Here is a 16,619-nt window from a genome sequence, read left to right on the forward strand (position 1 = left end):
CCCTCGTCCTATCGCTGGCCACCAGTGAGAACAGCCTGTCCCCTTCCTCCCTGCATTCTCCCTTCCTGAACTTATACATATTAATCATATCCCCTCTGAGCCGTCTCTTCTCCAGAGAAAGAATTTTTTAACCAAAAATTTATTGTTTATTATTTAATTATTGTAATATTTCAATAAGGTACCACTGAACATTCTTAAAGTATCATGCAAGAAAAAAAGAATAATTCACACTAAGCTGTTTCTTAAACCATTCCTCTCACCATAAGAAACCAGAGAAAGTGGAAATTTAACTGTCCCTTCTAACTCTCTGGCTTCCTGATTACTCTTTTTTCACCTTCACAACACTGGAGAAGGAAACAATTTTCTTGTGTTTCATTCAACACTAAGTAAACTGTTTATACAATGAAGCACAAGGATTGATAACCTACAATTTTACTCTGGCTTCTTCATAAATTAATAGTAAGTTCACTTTACACTTGCAGTCTGGCCTATGTCTTTTTGAAATACATATTTTCATTTCAATAGTACCCTGAAGAAATTAATTCCTTGCATTTCTCAGCTCATCAAAGAATATTTCTTCTCCTCCATTCTATTTTTTGCATTTCAAGTGCTTACTTGTCCTTGAGTTAGGAAATCAGATAAAAGGAGCATGCACTCAAGACTTCTTTATTGCTTTTCTCGCATTAGTATTCCACTAGAGAAACCCCTGTCTTTTGTTTGATGAGGAAGCCTGACATGAGATATATGAAGTATGGATGTCTATGACAGAATGAATTTGAGATCTGCATTTGTGACATTCTTCCCATTCTGAGGGTGAAGAGCTCTCTGTTTTATGCTTGCTCATGTTCACTCATGTGTGAGCTCTTCAATTTCACCCAAAAAGTCAAACCTTTTAGTCAGAGACATAGGTCTGTTCCTCCATGGACCAGACAAGCTTGGAAGAGTTAATCTTCTAATTACCGTTGCATGTTGCAGTGTGGTTGCATTCYTCAAGTTTGACAACTCTGAACAAGAACCAAACTTTAAAATCTCTTTTGAGTCCTGGCCCTTGGGTCCTGTGCAGAACTGTAAGGACTAGCACAGAGGAAAGATTTCATGGTGAGAAACAAGTGTTTCTGTCAGTCAGTTTGCAGCTGTGAAACAGAAAAAAAAAAAAAAAAAGAAAAAAAAGAAAAGAAAGAAAGAAACAAAATGACATAACTGACATTTGCTTTAGGACCGTTTGTTTTAAATAGGAAATCTTGCTTGCATAAGAACTGCGGTTACCTTCCCTCAAACACATAAATGAGTATGTCATTAATAAAACCTGGAGCACTGGACCCCGAATATCCTGCAAATGAAGCACCTGAAAAGCTGAACAGAAACCACCTCAAGTGAAAGAAATAAAAAAGCTGTAGTGAAAGTTTATTTCATCTTTTAATAAATACAACTACAGGTAAAAATTAAAGAAAAAAACCCATAATCTAAAAAAGACAAAAAACCCACAACTGAACCTTGGCCATGTAGATAAGGAATAATGATGGATGGTATTTATCATAGCCTGGGCCAGCTGCAGGATGTTATGCATAAAATACTCATAGGATTAAACTTACCAAGAGACTGAGATAGTGAGTGAAAAAAATTTGCCTTTATTCCTTCAGTTGTAACTGTCTCCAGACATAAGCTAAAAATTAAAAAAAATGGCATGAAGTAAATTATCAAGTAGCAGAGGTGTCTAGATCTATCTAGACAGAAAAGGACAGGTCAGAGCATGACAAATGTTGTCATGTTCAGGAAAGATACTGTTATTGATTAGCATCATTATCACCCAAAGAGCATKGACTAGAGCCCCTCAGATGCAGCTCACTGAGAAGAACACAGTCACACAGAGTTGCACAGTTCTGCTACCAACCTGTGCTCCATCTCTGCAGCATGACAGTTCAACTGAGCAACTGACTGGAACAAGAATCAGAATTATCCTAGCGTATRAGTGTGTGTAATCGAATTGTCAAAAAGAGCAGGCAGTGTATTTTCACAGCTACACAACACAGGCAACGTGTTTCATGAGAAGGTACTTGCACGGAATAGGAAAGAAGATGAGATGTATGTAGCTATAGRAAGTAAGTTTGTAGGCTTAATGGATTTATAGAAGATTGCTGTTATTATTAACTTATGCATCTCTGTTTCAGAGTGTCAGTTTGGCATACCTACAAAGTAAAATATACACTTTTCCCACAAAACCTTGAATCAAAATGCATAATATCATCTCAGAAAAGAGTACTCTTAGGGTTAAGAGGTTATTTCAGTCTTGACACATAGTCAATCTTTTGCTTCTCTGATGAAATAGTCAGTGGCAAATCAGAGTAGATAGCAGTGTGATATCTTTCTCTAGTCACTACATTACCAGAAACTAACAATCTATAGCAGGCAACCCACAGGCCCTTCTACTAAAGCACCGTTTGGTAGTAGTGACTCACAATGGCAGGCGTCATGTTCAACTCCTTCCCGGTAGAAGGTTATATTTGGTAGAATTATAACAGAATTTTAACAGATTTTTCAGATTTTGGAAGGAGGATTATTATTATTATAACTGGAAAGAGCTTAGTCAAAACACATGATGGCAAATATATTAAATATTAGGAGAAGATAAGCATTAACATAATCTGACAGAATAACTGAAGATAGACAGTGCACCAAAAAGGACTGTAAATAGTAGTAGGAGAAGTGAGATTGGCTCTTAAGAAAGTTCCAGAGAAGCTAGAAAAGATTATTTTCTAAACATAATGCAGGTAATTGTCTAGCAGGTTTAAAAGTGCTTTTCCTTTGTAGCAAGTAGCATATGAGACACTGGGAGAAAAGAAGGTCCTCATTGCTTTCTATCCTTGAGTACATTATCACTTATAATTCAGTTGCACAGGCTGGCAGCTTCAACTTTATCATGTGTCTGAGCAGAAAAGTAGGAAGGAAAAGGGACAGTGAGAGAAGGGACTTGCATTAGGACACACAAGTMATCAGCAGCACAAAAATTATCCAGGCTTCCCAGTGTTTTCACCTCTAACTGGTGCAGCCACCTGGTCAGGGACTTAAATTTTTGATTTAATGGTTAGGTGTTTGAAATGCCTCAAAAGGTCTTAAGGTTTGAAACCATTACAAGATAGTCAGAACAACACTGAGCACATTTGTATATCCYGTACAGCAGTTCTCTTACAGTTGTTCTCCAGAGGTTTTTTTCTGAGGTGATCCTTCAGCAGAGTGACTAGGGGAGGGCAGAGTGGAGTAATACTTTGCTCTCACCAAGCTTCCTACTAAGAAGAACTGTAAAGAAAAAAGCAGCTACCATCAGCACATCTTATTCAGTATCAGCACTCTGAAGAAGAATTCGCTGTGCTTCACCAAGAGCGAGGCCTTGGTTGCTTTTCAAGGATGCAATGATTGGTGCTTTATGCACTCATTATGGTAACTGTTGCTAGACATATTTCTGTATCTAAGCATATCATGGAATTACAGGCAGTTTTATGTCTGTGTGCAGTTTTATGTCTGCAGATCAGCTGTCAAACAAACATCCTTAACATATGTGCATCTTCCTGTACTCACAGGAAGAGGTCTCACAGTGATCCCCTCTCCACTCCATCAGGCTCAGGAGACTCAGAAGTCTTTTGCTTCCTGCATTTCTGTCCTCACAAGACCCTCATTAAGACATATACCCGTAGGGTCTTTGGGCCTACCTTCTGCTCAGCAGTCATTAGCTCATTCCAGTACACTGTGATTTCATAGGTATACAGTGATGTCATTATCAGGGTTGACATCTAGCAGCAACTAAAATATAACAGCTGTAGAACTTATCAAAGCCTTTTTTTTTTTACTTTTTCTTTTTTTTTTTTTTTGAGAATTGCTTTGTTTATTTCTATGTTAAGAAAAATAGATAGCTGCAATCCCGGCTGACAAACATTGATGCTGCACCTATAGCACTGGTTATTTTGAAGTTTGGGTTTGGGGGTTTTTGCTTTGTTTTTTATTATTTTTCATTTCCTAAAATGTCTTAGCATTTGCATTATCAAATCATCAGATTMACAAAATTTCAGCCATATCTCTTCCTGTCAGAAATCAGTCATATGCCATTTATTTGCTTTGTATCTGTCATATCCAGTACAGGGAAAGAATATCCAGGTATTGCTATTGCAAATTGAGCCTACTGGAATTTGCATTGCTAGGCATGAGGATACCTGTCTAGCATTGGCTTGGCTTTTTACCATCCCATCATAGATATTGCRTAACACCATATGTACCTTCCTCCTCCTTCTCAGTAATAAATACAGCTGAGAGARGTCTATTTTATTCTTAATTAAAACATCTTGTAAGGCAGATTTTGCCTGGGCTGATTTTTTGGATGAATCTTCTAATGCAATGTATAAAAATCACAGTTATTCCTCTTGGAAAGGTTTAGCATCCAAAAACCCTGAATTTTCTGACAGAAAACTAACTCTAATTACACAAGGGAAAGAACTCAGGCAACATAGTCCATGTTTTTCTTTCTCTGCTCAAGGCCATTAAGACTRCTGGACATGGATTGCTTTTAATGTTGCATTTTTTACTAATGTATCTAAGAAAGAATGAGGAAAACCTACATCAGACTTTTGGAGCCAAAAATCCCACTCAGCAATTCAGAGATAAGTGAAGGCAGGAATCTCTTGCAGATCCATTGGATTCTGTTGCTGTACAGGAGAAGAGACAGGGCCCAGACTAATGTAAAAAGATTCCTCACCACTTTTAATTAAAACCTTAAAAGTTCCCCATGGTCCAGCTGGCTCCACTGAATTGTCATCTTCCGTTTTYCAGCGTAGCATCAATGCTGCATCATTTATGGAGGTGTATTTGCTTAAGAGCTTTCCTCGTTAAAATTCAATTACATTGAAACCGTATAATCCCTCATTGTAATAACCTGATAAAAAGCCCTTAACGGCCAAACCACGTGCCCATTTAGCAAGGAAATTAGTTCAGCAAAGAACACAGTTCTAATTTAACAATTAGGGTGCAGTTTGTATCAGGCTCTTTCAATGAAATTGTAAAGCAATTTACAAGGGAGTTTTGCTTATTGCAAACTACTAAAGGCACATCAATAGTGAATAGAATTGCCATTGTATGTCGGAGTAAGGAATAATGTCTTTCTGCAATTCCAAAAGCCAAAAAGATCCAAGGAACAGTATGCTTTGTTCAAAGTTTTATATACCAGGCTAGTACAATTCATTTTCTCTTTGTGTTAAATAACAAATAAGTTTTATTTTACCAAAAATACTATAAGATGAGCTATAGAAAGAAGAGAATGGTCCTTGATTCTGAACTCCTTGAATTTTGGGAAATTTGAGATTTGAATTTGAAGGCCAAATTTCCCCTGTTAAAAATTTACTATGACCTTTCTAGATTTACCTATGACTTTCCTAGATTGGCTAACTACAGTGAGAAGATCACATTCTGTAGAACCTTTCCACACTTTGACTCAGTCATAAGCTARAATATTGGCCATGCAGCAAGATTATTTGTCAAGGGATGATATTGTGACCCTTACCTCCACTCATACATCCTCCCAGACAACCAGTACGATGTTCCTTGACTTCTCTCTTGAGCTTTTATTATCTGACCTGGTGATGAAAAAAGCACCTCTATGAAATCTGCTCTTAGTATYCTTTACTATCTGCTGTAGTAGCTTTTAATTACTTTAGTTTATTGGAAGTGGTGGGTCATTACAAAYCAAACCCAAACATTCCCCTGGAAATAAAGTTAATGATGTGAAGGCAAAAGTTTTCAAAAGATAGMGGCCTCCTAGTACTCTTTGCCTAGGCAGTGGCAAGTTTCAAAGGCATAGTTTAAGAAAGCTCCTGTGTTCCTGCTGTAAACTGGAGAAGTTTCGATTCAGGACTGGTATGCAAAAGTCTAAGGAAAAGCAATGCTGTCCTGATATTGAGCTCTAACATGCGTTACCCACAACATSTGTTTGAACTGGGATCTGATGTGATCAAGACAATCTGGTTTCACATCTTTTTACTATGTGCAGTAATAGTAATAGTGTATGCAGTAGTTGGATTAGACCTTGCGTTTTTGTTTTTGTTTTTGTTTTGTTAGTTCTCTTTTTTTTTTTAATGCTTCATAAGAACACAGAGATGATTTTACAGCAACTAAATCCAACAGAATAGATTTCAATCTGATGGCAGGTGCTTCTAGTCACAGCACATTTCATCTTCAAAATACTGTGGTTAAACTGGCACGATTTAAGGATGCTCAGGTGTGAGGGCATAAGGCTAAGTGATTTTTCTTCAAAGTCCTTCTAGAAATCTTTCAGTTTATACTTAGTTACTCATTTTGACCCTTTACTGCTCATTTTGTTGTTAAGTGTTAATGTTTTCTCCAGGAAGTACAGGTCTCTTATTTGTAAGAGTAGTTGTTATATTAAGCATCTGTGTGCCTCTGCCATGCTGCATAGTGTACAAATATGAATGGAATGAGCAGCTTTAATTTCCCTGATAAAACTTTTCTACAGAAATGAAATTCCTTTCATTATTTCCAAGTATATAACTATAGATTTGTGCATAAATATAGCTAGACTGCTGAATGTGCTGTCTTAATTTGTAATAAAGGAAATAAACAAAGGTTCTATTCAAGAAGCTCCTAGTATAGTACTAAACAGGCAATTAAGTTAAGCTGGAGTGCACATTTAACTACTYAAATAGTTTTATGTGGAAAAATAATATTACCTCCATAGATACTATTTTTACACAGGCAAGGTATTTATGTGCAAAAGTCTCACACATGTAGTTTCCTGGATGTTCCTAAGTTTCCCAGGGAAAATTATTTTTTCTAGTTTTGGGAGACAATGAACATATTTTACACTCAGATAAAATGAACTGCTTTGCAAATATGCAGTTAATTTAGGAGAAGATGCATCACACAGCAAATGATTTTAGTACTCCAGTATTCAATTTGCAGAATTRAAGGTTTTGTTTAGAAGCAACCAATAAAGTAAAACCAAATCTTCCCTTAGCCCTTATAATTCAAAAAAAAAAAATCTTATCAGATTTTCACTGACATATTTTTGCTCATACAGGTGCACCTACACAATTATAAGTTTTTTGATAGCTTTGAATCAGGTCAGAGTGCTTATAGAGGTCTCTTTGTGAAGAGTTACCACTCAAAGTACAGAGGGACAGAGGTCTTCATGTTGCCAGTCTTGCTTTAGCACAGAAGTCATGTATGAAYGGTACAGTGAATTTCTGTAGATGTAGCTTCAGAGATGTTAGCCTCCTGGGAGCTCTGCTGAGCTCCTGTGATAAGGATCTGTGACAGTGCATTTTGAGATTTTACTCACAATCTTGCAAGGTTTAAGTGGCATGCCCTGAAGTTTGCAAGTGAAGAAAAGGAAGATATAAAATAGACATGAAAGAAATGGAAAGAATTGAAAAATCACATAATTAATTACTTGTATCAGCTCCACAATTTTTTTTTTTCCTATTACAAATTCCCTACACCATCACCTCTCTATCTTCAGTGGTTTAAGGGAGGTTGCTCCTGTTGGATCCGCTCAATGACTGGCAAGAAATCACTGGTAAGGTGATCTCTGTCAGGGAGCAGCAGGAGCAGGATGCTGCATAAGGGAAGGGCCAGTGGTGGTGGCCATGAATACAGACAACCTGACCACTATGAAAGAGGAGAAGAGTTTATGGTGCCCGTAGAAGTACTCAGTCTCTGCTCCTACCCAGTGTCAAGGGCCTAGGAAGAGCATTGTCTTGCCTCAGGGGAGGCTCTAAAATACACCAAATATATTTTGTTTCTCCTTGTGTAATGCTACAGAATGTCACCTGTGAGATAGTTTTGCCTCAACAGCCACTGGGCACTAGGAAAGCAAATACAATGAGTAGGCAAAGAACTAGATGGTGAACTATAAAGAACTGCAAGGTGTATTCTGCTATGGTCTTGTAATAATATGAAGAAGACAGAAGCATTCAGTACCTAAATTTCTGAATATTTGCAAAAGGCCTTGAAGTCCATGGGGGAAAGATGAAGAGCTCTGCTGTCCACTTAATGGAATTTAGCACTTGATGGAGAGATACGAAGTGGGAAGTCCCAATAACTGAGCCACAAACAAGGAAACATATAATTTGAGAGGGGTGGATAAGAGAAGACATGCAGCTGTGGCTGCTCCCTCTGGTGTAATTTATTACAACATAAGAGAAAATTAAAAAGGAAAAAATATGGAAGGCTGCCAAAATTAAGTGATTATATCCAAAAAAAAAAAAAAAAAAAAAAGACCTTCCCACATGATTTATGGGTTAATATAGTTAATATATACCCAAGGGTGCAACTTATCTGTAAGTAGCCAGTACAATTAGTGCTGTTCCATGAATCACTTGCATGCTGGTTCTCTAGAGGATTTTCACACACAGTTTGTTATAATAACAAATAAAATCATCTGGCCCAGGAATTGCTGCTGAAGGCTGATGGTTGGTAGGTTTCTGCAGCCTACTAATGCTATTTATTTAAGAGGACTAACTRTTTAACCCTTCTGCTTAATTGGCAGTTTCAGTCAAAGGAGTATATAGAAGGACATAGGTTGAGCAGGGGGCTTGAAATTTGATGGGTAGACATGGGATGTACCCAGAAATGGCTAACTAGATTTGGCCWAGATGCAATGCTAAGAAATGCATGAGGATCTACTGAAAATTTACCTGTGCTCATCTTCTATGCTGTCCTATTTAGAAGTATTGGTGTCTCAAAAGGAGGCAGTCTCAACTTTTTGAGATACAAATGGGTGTACTTACTTATTTTAGCCAAGTTAATTGATGATTAATCCTCTGTGACACATAAGTACTGATTCTTAAAATGCTTGAGATACTGTGAACAGTAACACAAATAGTTGTGGATCTATATAGAATTATCTTGTRCTTTAAGGCATCAGAAAATCACTGCAACAGCAGGGAAATAGTGCTGTCTCTTCCATTCTCACTCTTATACATGCTCACAGAGTTGACTGTGATTTGCAATACCAGGGAAATGCCTGGTTTACATTTCTTAAATCGGACAGGAGAACTGCTTTCACATCTTACAGGCTGTGGTTACAAAGTTTACTATCCATTTTGATTCCTGAACAGGCATTTTCAACCATATCTGTTTCATGGAACATGCTTATTGTCTTTTTGGGATGCTCTGAGCACATATAATGCCACTAGCAAATTAGGAGCTAAGTCTTTGCAGGGAGTCTTTGAATGATAGTTTTACCTTATAGAAATAAACACTAGCCTTAAAAACAGCAAAGCTTCTCCTTTTCACTTCCTTTCAGCTTCCATTAGTGTCTAAATCTGCCAATTTGGAACAGATTCCTTTGCTCAAGAAATATAACTGAAGAGGGTGATTCAGCTTTGTGCTGAATGTGAAGTAGCTCAGAGCAACAGCACTGAGGGAGGAATCAATACAAGGACATCAATACCAAGATGAGAGGAAAGCCTTTCAATTTTGCAGGTTTCCCTTTGGAAATGTGCTGTTTCTGCTGTAGAAATGAGCACTCATGCAACAGTGTTCTTGCAAACATTGAAGCTCACCATGAAGCTCATTGAAGCATCACAAGACTCRCCATGGCTGTTTGCATCCTTTCCTATGTCTGCATCACTCTATATGGTCTGCAGAGCAGGTAAAATGGCTTTCAAGCACATAAAGAACAGCTGGCAAGAATAGATGCCTTTGGCCCAATTCTTATTGTACAAGTGGAAGGAAGAATTTAGAAGTCAGCCTAAAGACTGAGAGCTGAGCTGATGAATATGTATAAGAARTACCTGAGAGGAGAATGTAGGGAGGACAGGGCCTTCTTCTTCTTGGTGGTGGTCATTTGGTAGTCCATGCACAAGGGGTAATGCGTATATATTAAAACACAGGAAGTTCTATCTCCATATGAGGAAGAAGTTCTTTACTGTGAGGGTGACAGAGCACTGGAACAGGCTGCCCAGGTAGGTTGTGGAGTCTCCTCTGGAGATCTTCCAAACCCTCCTGGATGCCACCRTGTGCCACATGCTCTAGGTGTCCCTGCTGGAGCAGGGGGTTGGACTAGTTGATCTCTAGAGGTCCCTTCCAACCGCAACCATTCTGTGATTCTATGATAAGGTTTTCTTCCTCCCTACGAGCTACTCGCTAATGGGTAATGGAGCCAACATTTGGAAATAAGAGCATTGGCAAGGTATAGAGTGAATGCTTACTGGAAAGTTCCTCCTGTWGGGTTAGTTGGGATTGTCTTCAAAGAAGAGGAGGAAATAATATTCTTTTGTATTGCAAACTTCTCTAAGTTACTGACTTTTGGCCTGGATCTAAGAAGTGAGCAATAACAGTAGTAACATTTTTTCCCTATTAATATTCATAGAACTGGAGAGAAACAAGCTCTATCTAGAMAAAGAGTACATGAGACAGGGGTTCAATATCCTGTTTTCAGTAAGCCAGTTAGCCAGAAATGTGAGTTTTTATTTTCTTCTTTGTACAGCACCCACCAGTTGATATCCTGAGGTGCCATGGTATCCAGTGACATCACAGCAGGGTTCAGCATTTCTAACATTTTTTGCTATTAAGTGCTAGAAATTTCCTGACCTGAGTATGATATTTCAGACAGCTCTGGAATCCAGGCATACTTTGCATAGGACTTAAAGCCCAGTCTTAAGAGGTGTTTTACACTTTCTGTCCCCTGTATCATCCCATAATGCAATTAAAGTAGTTTAATTCAACAAGATTACAAGGGATGCGACATGAAGTGTGGCCTTGAGTAGGCATCCTAAGTGACAATGGAGTAGGTGGAACTAAACCTACTGAGCAAAAGTAGAAGACTGAATTAATCTCTCAGCTTCCAAAACTGCCTGGAAACAATTCAGCTATGASTGTATCTGCTATCTGGATCTTCATCATGGAGAAATCCAGACTTTTTTTTTATAAGCCTGTAACTTCCCAGGTTTTAAAAGTTTTTGAGGAATATTTTTTGTGTTTAAATTAGTAGTCAAGATAAATGGCTGCAGATTTATTCTATGGCTGCCATGGTATGGGGAAGAGAATATAAATGAGACACCTGCCCATAGCTTGAAAGTTTAAATGCATTGTTTGTGCACGATTTTTATTGTCAATTGACATCTGTGTACTAGCTCTAATTATACCCTTGAGATGATGGGACATCACCATTTTTTTTTTTTCAGTGTTTTTGTGGATGCTTTTAAATGCCTGCTTCAGGAAAAAGAAAAAGAAAAAAGAAAAAAAAAAACTAAGCAGCATAGAGAAACTACAGGGAMGCAAAAAGAGTTGGCATTCAAAAGCAAAGCTATTCCATTTGTTCCTAAAGAAAATGAGTCATGCTAATCCTCTCTCTAACTGCCTAAGTAGCACAAGGTGCTTACAAGCCATACTCCAATCTCTATGTGTTCGTATCATGCATGCATACATACATTGCTGCCAAGGGAGGAGCGTAAGAGCCACTGAGAGCAGTGTTTTGCCTTATGTTCTTGAGATATACAAATGTGGGTATCTGCAAATATCATCCTGCTAGTAAATCCATAAGAGATGATTAGGGAATAATTATTCCATAAATTCTCTTATAAAGAAATAGGATCCAACCAAAAAAAGGTACGAGCATTTTTAATGCTTGATTTTTAAATCAAACAAAAAGAAGTCCTTTTCACACACTTCTAAATAAATCTGCAGAACATAATGCTGCAAGATACTGTAGAGGACAGTTAGTGAATGGAGTCAGTTGGAGGCTGTGCTAGATGCTCCTACTCAGTAAGTCCTTGGGTTAATCCCTGTATGCAATTGGGAGGGCCTATTCCAGAAAGAAGTAAATCGTGCTCATGCTACTCTTGTAGGCACTGGCTGCTGGAGAAGCTAGTGTGACTTACAAAAATCTTAGGTCCTGCCCAATACAGTTAGATTTGAGTAGAGTACTTCATAGATTATCTACTAAACTTCCATGACCCAGCCATATTTGAAAGCGTTAGATGTGGTATTCCTATTTTTTTCTTGCTATCGTTAGACAACAGCTGCATTCTCTCACAACAGTGAATTTTAGTGTTACTTGCTGCCATGTTTTGGACTGCTTTAAGGATTTGTGTCCCTAAGAATAAAAGGAATTATTCACTGTGTGCTCCAAAGCCCAGCATTTATCAGCTGCATTCTGGTGATTTTCTTCCACTATTTTAGCAGAGGATAACTTTTGACCACTGGCATTTCAAACACAAATCACTGAGAAGAATCCATGTCCTAAAGGGGAAAAAAAATCTTAGCAATTAAACATGTGGTAGTGCAATCCTCCTGTATGCATGTGATTATACTTACAGGAGGATGCCTAATCATATGCATAATCAGTCCACCAAACCACAACGGAAAGTCATAATCTGTGCCGAGAGGTGTGGAATGTRGTGTAGTGGGCAACATCAAACCAAAATCAAATGAATTCTCTCTTTTTATTTAGGACATGTTTGTTTTTAGATTAGGTACCTATTTTGTAGGGATCACACATGTACATTACCATAAACCTATATTACCATGCAACTTGTTTCCAATGTTATTCTTTATTGTCTCTGTAGATCACAGTGGGGGGAGGTGACAAATACGTACATCTCAGGGGGAGCTAAAAAGTGCCTTTCTCTTATTTAATTATGTTTTTCCTTGCACAGAGTAGCACTCAGCACAGGACTAAGTGGGCATTAAAGTGTGAAATTAATTTCTGAATGTCAAATAAAGAGGATGGAACGATATAAGAACAAAGTGTATTCACACTGAAAAAGCACTTTAAGATAACTCRTGCTGTTCTTGCTCTGCCAGTACTATTGCATCCACCCTGAAATCAGGACCCCTGATTTCTACAAATCAGAATGTCTTCTTCAAGGCATCAGTTCAGACTACATGACCTGATCATGGTGACCTCACTGCAGCTTCAACTTTAAAGCTCCTAGCTGGAGACAAAAGCCAGTAACTAGCAACCGTAGCAATGACTAAATATTCATGGCAGACAGCCTAAATCAAATTATCTTCAAATGGGTGTTGCATGAGAGATCCTAACAGTGATGCACATCTGATAATGTAAAGGAAGAAGGGGCTGGAGCATTTGTGGTAGAGGAGAGGACAGTGGAAGATAGAGAAAAGTATGGGATTCCTGCATCATTCAGGAAGCGATTAAGGAATGATGTAGGAGGTCCTGGTCACTTGAAGGGCTATTCATATTGCTACTTTAATTAGTAGCTGTTACTCTAGTTTGTTCAAAAGAGGTTGTAGTATAGCAGCATAGTACCCCTGAAAAATGCCTGAGATTGAATTGTGCAAAAACCTAGCTAGGTAGAGATATTTTTCCAGATATTTGCAAGATGAGACAATAAATGAGACAATATATTTTTGCCAAACGATAAGCAAGGAAGTTTATATATCTACTATGAAAACTTTTGAGCTGGAAAAAAATACAATGAAAACAAAACATGAAACAAGTCTAGGAAGGGCTATACATTAACACCAGATAAAATCACTGTGGAAGAAGTAACTACTCTGGACTGACCAAAAGGAGAATAAGGATGAAGTGACTACTTCAGCAGTTGAGAATCTGGGCCTGTATAGGAAATCACAGAATCACAGAATATTCAAGGTTGGAAGGGACCTCTAGAGATCATCTAGTCCAACCTTCCCACTCAAGCAGGCACACCTAGAACATGTGGCAAATGAAAAATGATGCCCTTGATCCATATTTACCACAGGAAATGGAAGTGTTAAACAGAGATGCCAGACATTCTAATTGCATCTTTTGTACTTGCACTGCTAAGATTTAACTTCTCYGCCTTCTTCTTCTGGTGGGAACTTACTAATGAAAGTGGAATAAAACTGCTAGTTCACAGTKGGACACGACAATACTAAGCCCTTTCATGGAAGCCAGTTTTCAGAGACAGACCATAGAGTGGGCTCTAATTTATTTAAAAAGTAAATAAATAAATAAGGAAAGCATTGCTATCAAACAGCAGTTCCTTCTTGCATGACATGGCACATTGTCTCTCCATGAGGAGACTATCACACTGACTATAAATCTAGCTAGCAGCCACTCCTACGAGTGACTGGAGACAGACATATATCATATATACAGAATATGCAGTGAGCAAACTATTAATTTCCTCCTTTCTGGAGCAAGTGCAAAAGCAATTAACAAAAGCAGCACGAGTTTCCTTCTGAAAAGTCATTTCTTGCATACATAAAGCAGATGAACTCTATCTCCCTTAAGGGTTTTATTGGAAAATGCCCAGTGATTTCTCATTATTAACTACAATTGCCTTAGCTGTTTGGACATTATCGATAAAGAGCCACATTTCTCCTGTAAACCATACTGATGTCAGTGAACACACTGTGTTTTAGAAGATATGTGATATTATTAATATTAGCATTATTTAGGGGTTCCTTCCTTGATTTTATGCTTAATCAGAAATTATATTTAGTAGGTTGCCTTTGAGATTTTTCCTTAGAACTTGTGCTTTGTGAAAAGTTGTTCTAATAGTAAACATGTCACCTCTGAAAATATTTTTGTCAAGGTTATTAAAGCCATGAGTGCGATTTTCTGCTATTCCTTCAGCTTCAGCACTAAGCCAGTGCTTCTGACCATTTATACTGCATGGATGTCACACAGAGCGGGCAGCATTTTAATGTGAGGTAATGCAAATTTCCTCTGAAGTTGTTTCACTGTCAAAGTTAACATTTCATGCAGATACAGCTTTAGCTATCCATGTGCATTTCCAATATAAATAGCATCTTGTGGTTCAGCAGCTGATCAGACTTACTCTGCTAGAGTTAAATTTATTCATGGTTCTATATCATTCCTATCTCTATCTCTGAAGAATTTCCTCACTTCTATTCATCTTATTTTTATATAGTCCTTTGCTGATTCTATAACCAGTTGACACAAGTTTACCTATGCTGCAGTGGCAACTCCAGAGGTTTCAACACTTTCTAAAGCTCCTTTTTGCTTGTAGAAGAATAAGACAACATAGTTACAGGCTTTGTTCAGGAAGAGAGTGTAATTAGGATTTGTTGTAGTGTTGAAGGAGAGGAGGTTATAAAGAATATGTCAGGAATATTSAGTGATTTTCTTTGGTTTATGAATAGCTTCCTTTCAAATTCTCTTCTTGAGGTGTGTTTTTTTGTTGTTGTTTTGTTTGTTTGTTTTTGCTTTACTCATGCATTTACTAGTAAATTTTCAGTCTTATGTTGTACAATTTGTAACAGTATTGAACAGCAAGAAATTTTGGGTTAATATAACTATGCAGAACTTCATGTCTATTGTATTTTGAAACAGGGTATATTTTTACAAGAACGAGTAAACGTCCTTTGCAGCAATGCTGTATGTGCTAGAATTAAGCTTCCCTTATGTTTTGTCATGAAATGTTAATAACATGAAGAAAAGCAATCATGTCTTGCTACAAAAAAAAAAAAAAAGATCTTTTCAGAAATCCAGTGGTTAAATATTCAGAGTGCACTTTAAAGTACACAGAGTAAWACTTTAAAAGAGCTTTTGGAAAGCTTTAGAAAAGTATGTGGAAAGAGGAAAAAAATGTGAAAATTTGAGGTGTGGAAAGAACCTGGGGAAACAATTGTTCCTAGCCTGAAAACCTTGCTTTACACATGACCTTTTTTTTTCTCAAAATGATGAGGTTTTGAGATGGAAAATGGAACACTTTCAAAATGCATCTTCAAAAATAGCAGCTGAGATTGTTTTATACACAAATCTTTCTAGCCATCCCCTTTTCCACCTTCCAAAGCAAATGCCCTAGCAAGTCACAGTTTATTGGTGATATTTAAAATATTTTAGAACAGCTGGGGAAAAAAAAAAAAGGCCTATTTTTTTTTTTTTTTGGTTTTATGGCTTTTCACATTTTCTCTGACTCTTTGTCACCTTCCAGACTGAGGGGAACATTATTGTCAGCAGAGCTAGAAGTATTTTTTTTCCAAAACTAGCTGAGTCAAGAAAAAAATTACTTCTGGGGCCTATTTAGTTAGTTTGCTTCCTGGCTGCCACTGCCAAGAAGTTTATTAAAGCTCTGCACTGAAAGAGAGTGGAGAAGCAAAAGTGAGTACTACTCAGCAGACCTGAAACTAAAGGTGGAACCTAAATAGATCTCTTTACTGGTCATTAAAGGGTCTATCTTTGAAGGGTCTCAGTCCATAAAACTCATATATCTGTAGATGTCCTGATCTTATTTTTGTATTTTGATTAATGTGCTTTGTTATTCCAAGATTCTGTATGTAGTTTCTGCTCACCATACSAAGCAACTGAGTTTTACAAGGATTTAAATTAGACACCTGGAGCAGTGTCCATCTCACCTAATACCCAGCATCTGCAATGCTGAGCGCCATTCTGAAGATTGTCACCCTATACTATCCCCACAGTCACTGGGCACAAATGAGGATAGAGATATCTGCAATCATTAGCTCAAATATAGGTATTTACACTACAAATGTTAAAGATTGTCTGGATTAAACCTATGCCCAGAGGCTGACTGAAAAATCCTGCCTTCTGTCTGTTCTTCTGTCTGCTCCATTCTCTCTTACCTTGTGTGGATATACCACATATATTCTGTATGAGCATCTCAGAGCCTTCCTGGAGTAGA

The sequence above is a fragment of the Nothoprocta perdicaria genome, unplaced genomic scaffold (assembly GCF_003342845.1).
Source record: "Nothoprocta perdicaria isolate Ctin4 unplaced genomic scaffold, notPer1 scaffold_139, whole genome shotgun sequence".
In the NCBI taxonomy this organism is placed as follows: Eukaryota; Metazoa; Chordata; class Aves; order Tinamiformes; family Tinamidae; genus Nothoprocta; species Nothoprocta perdicaria.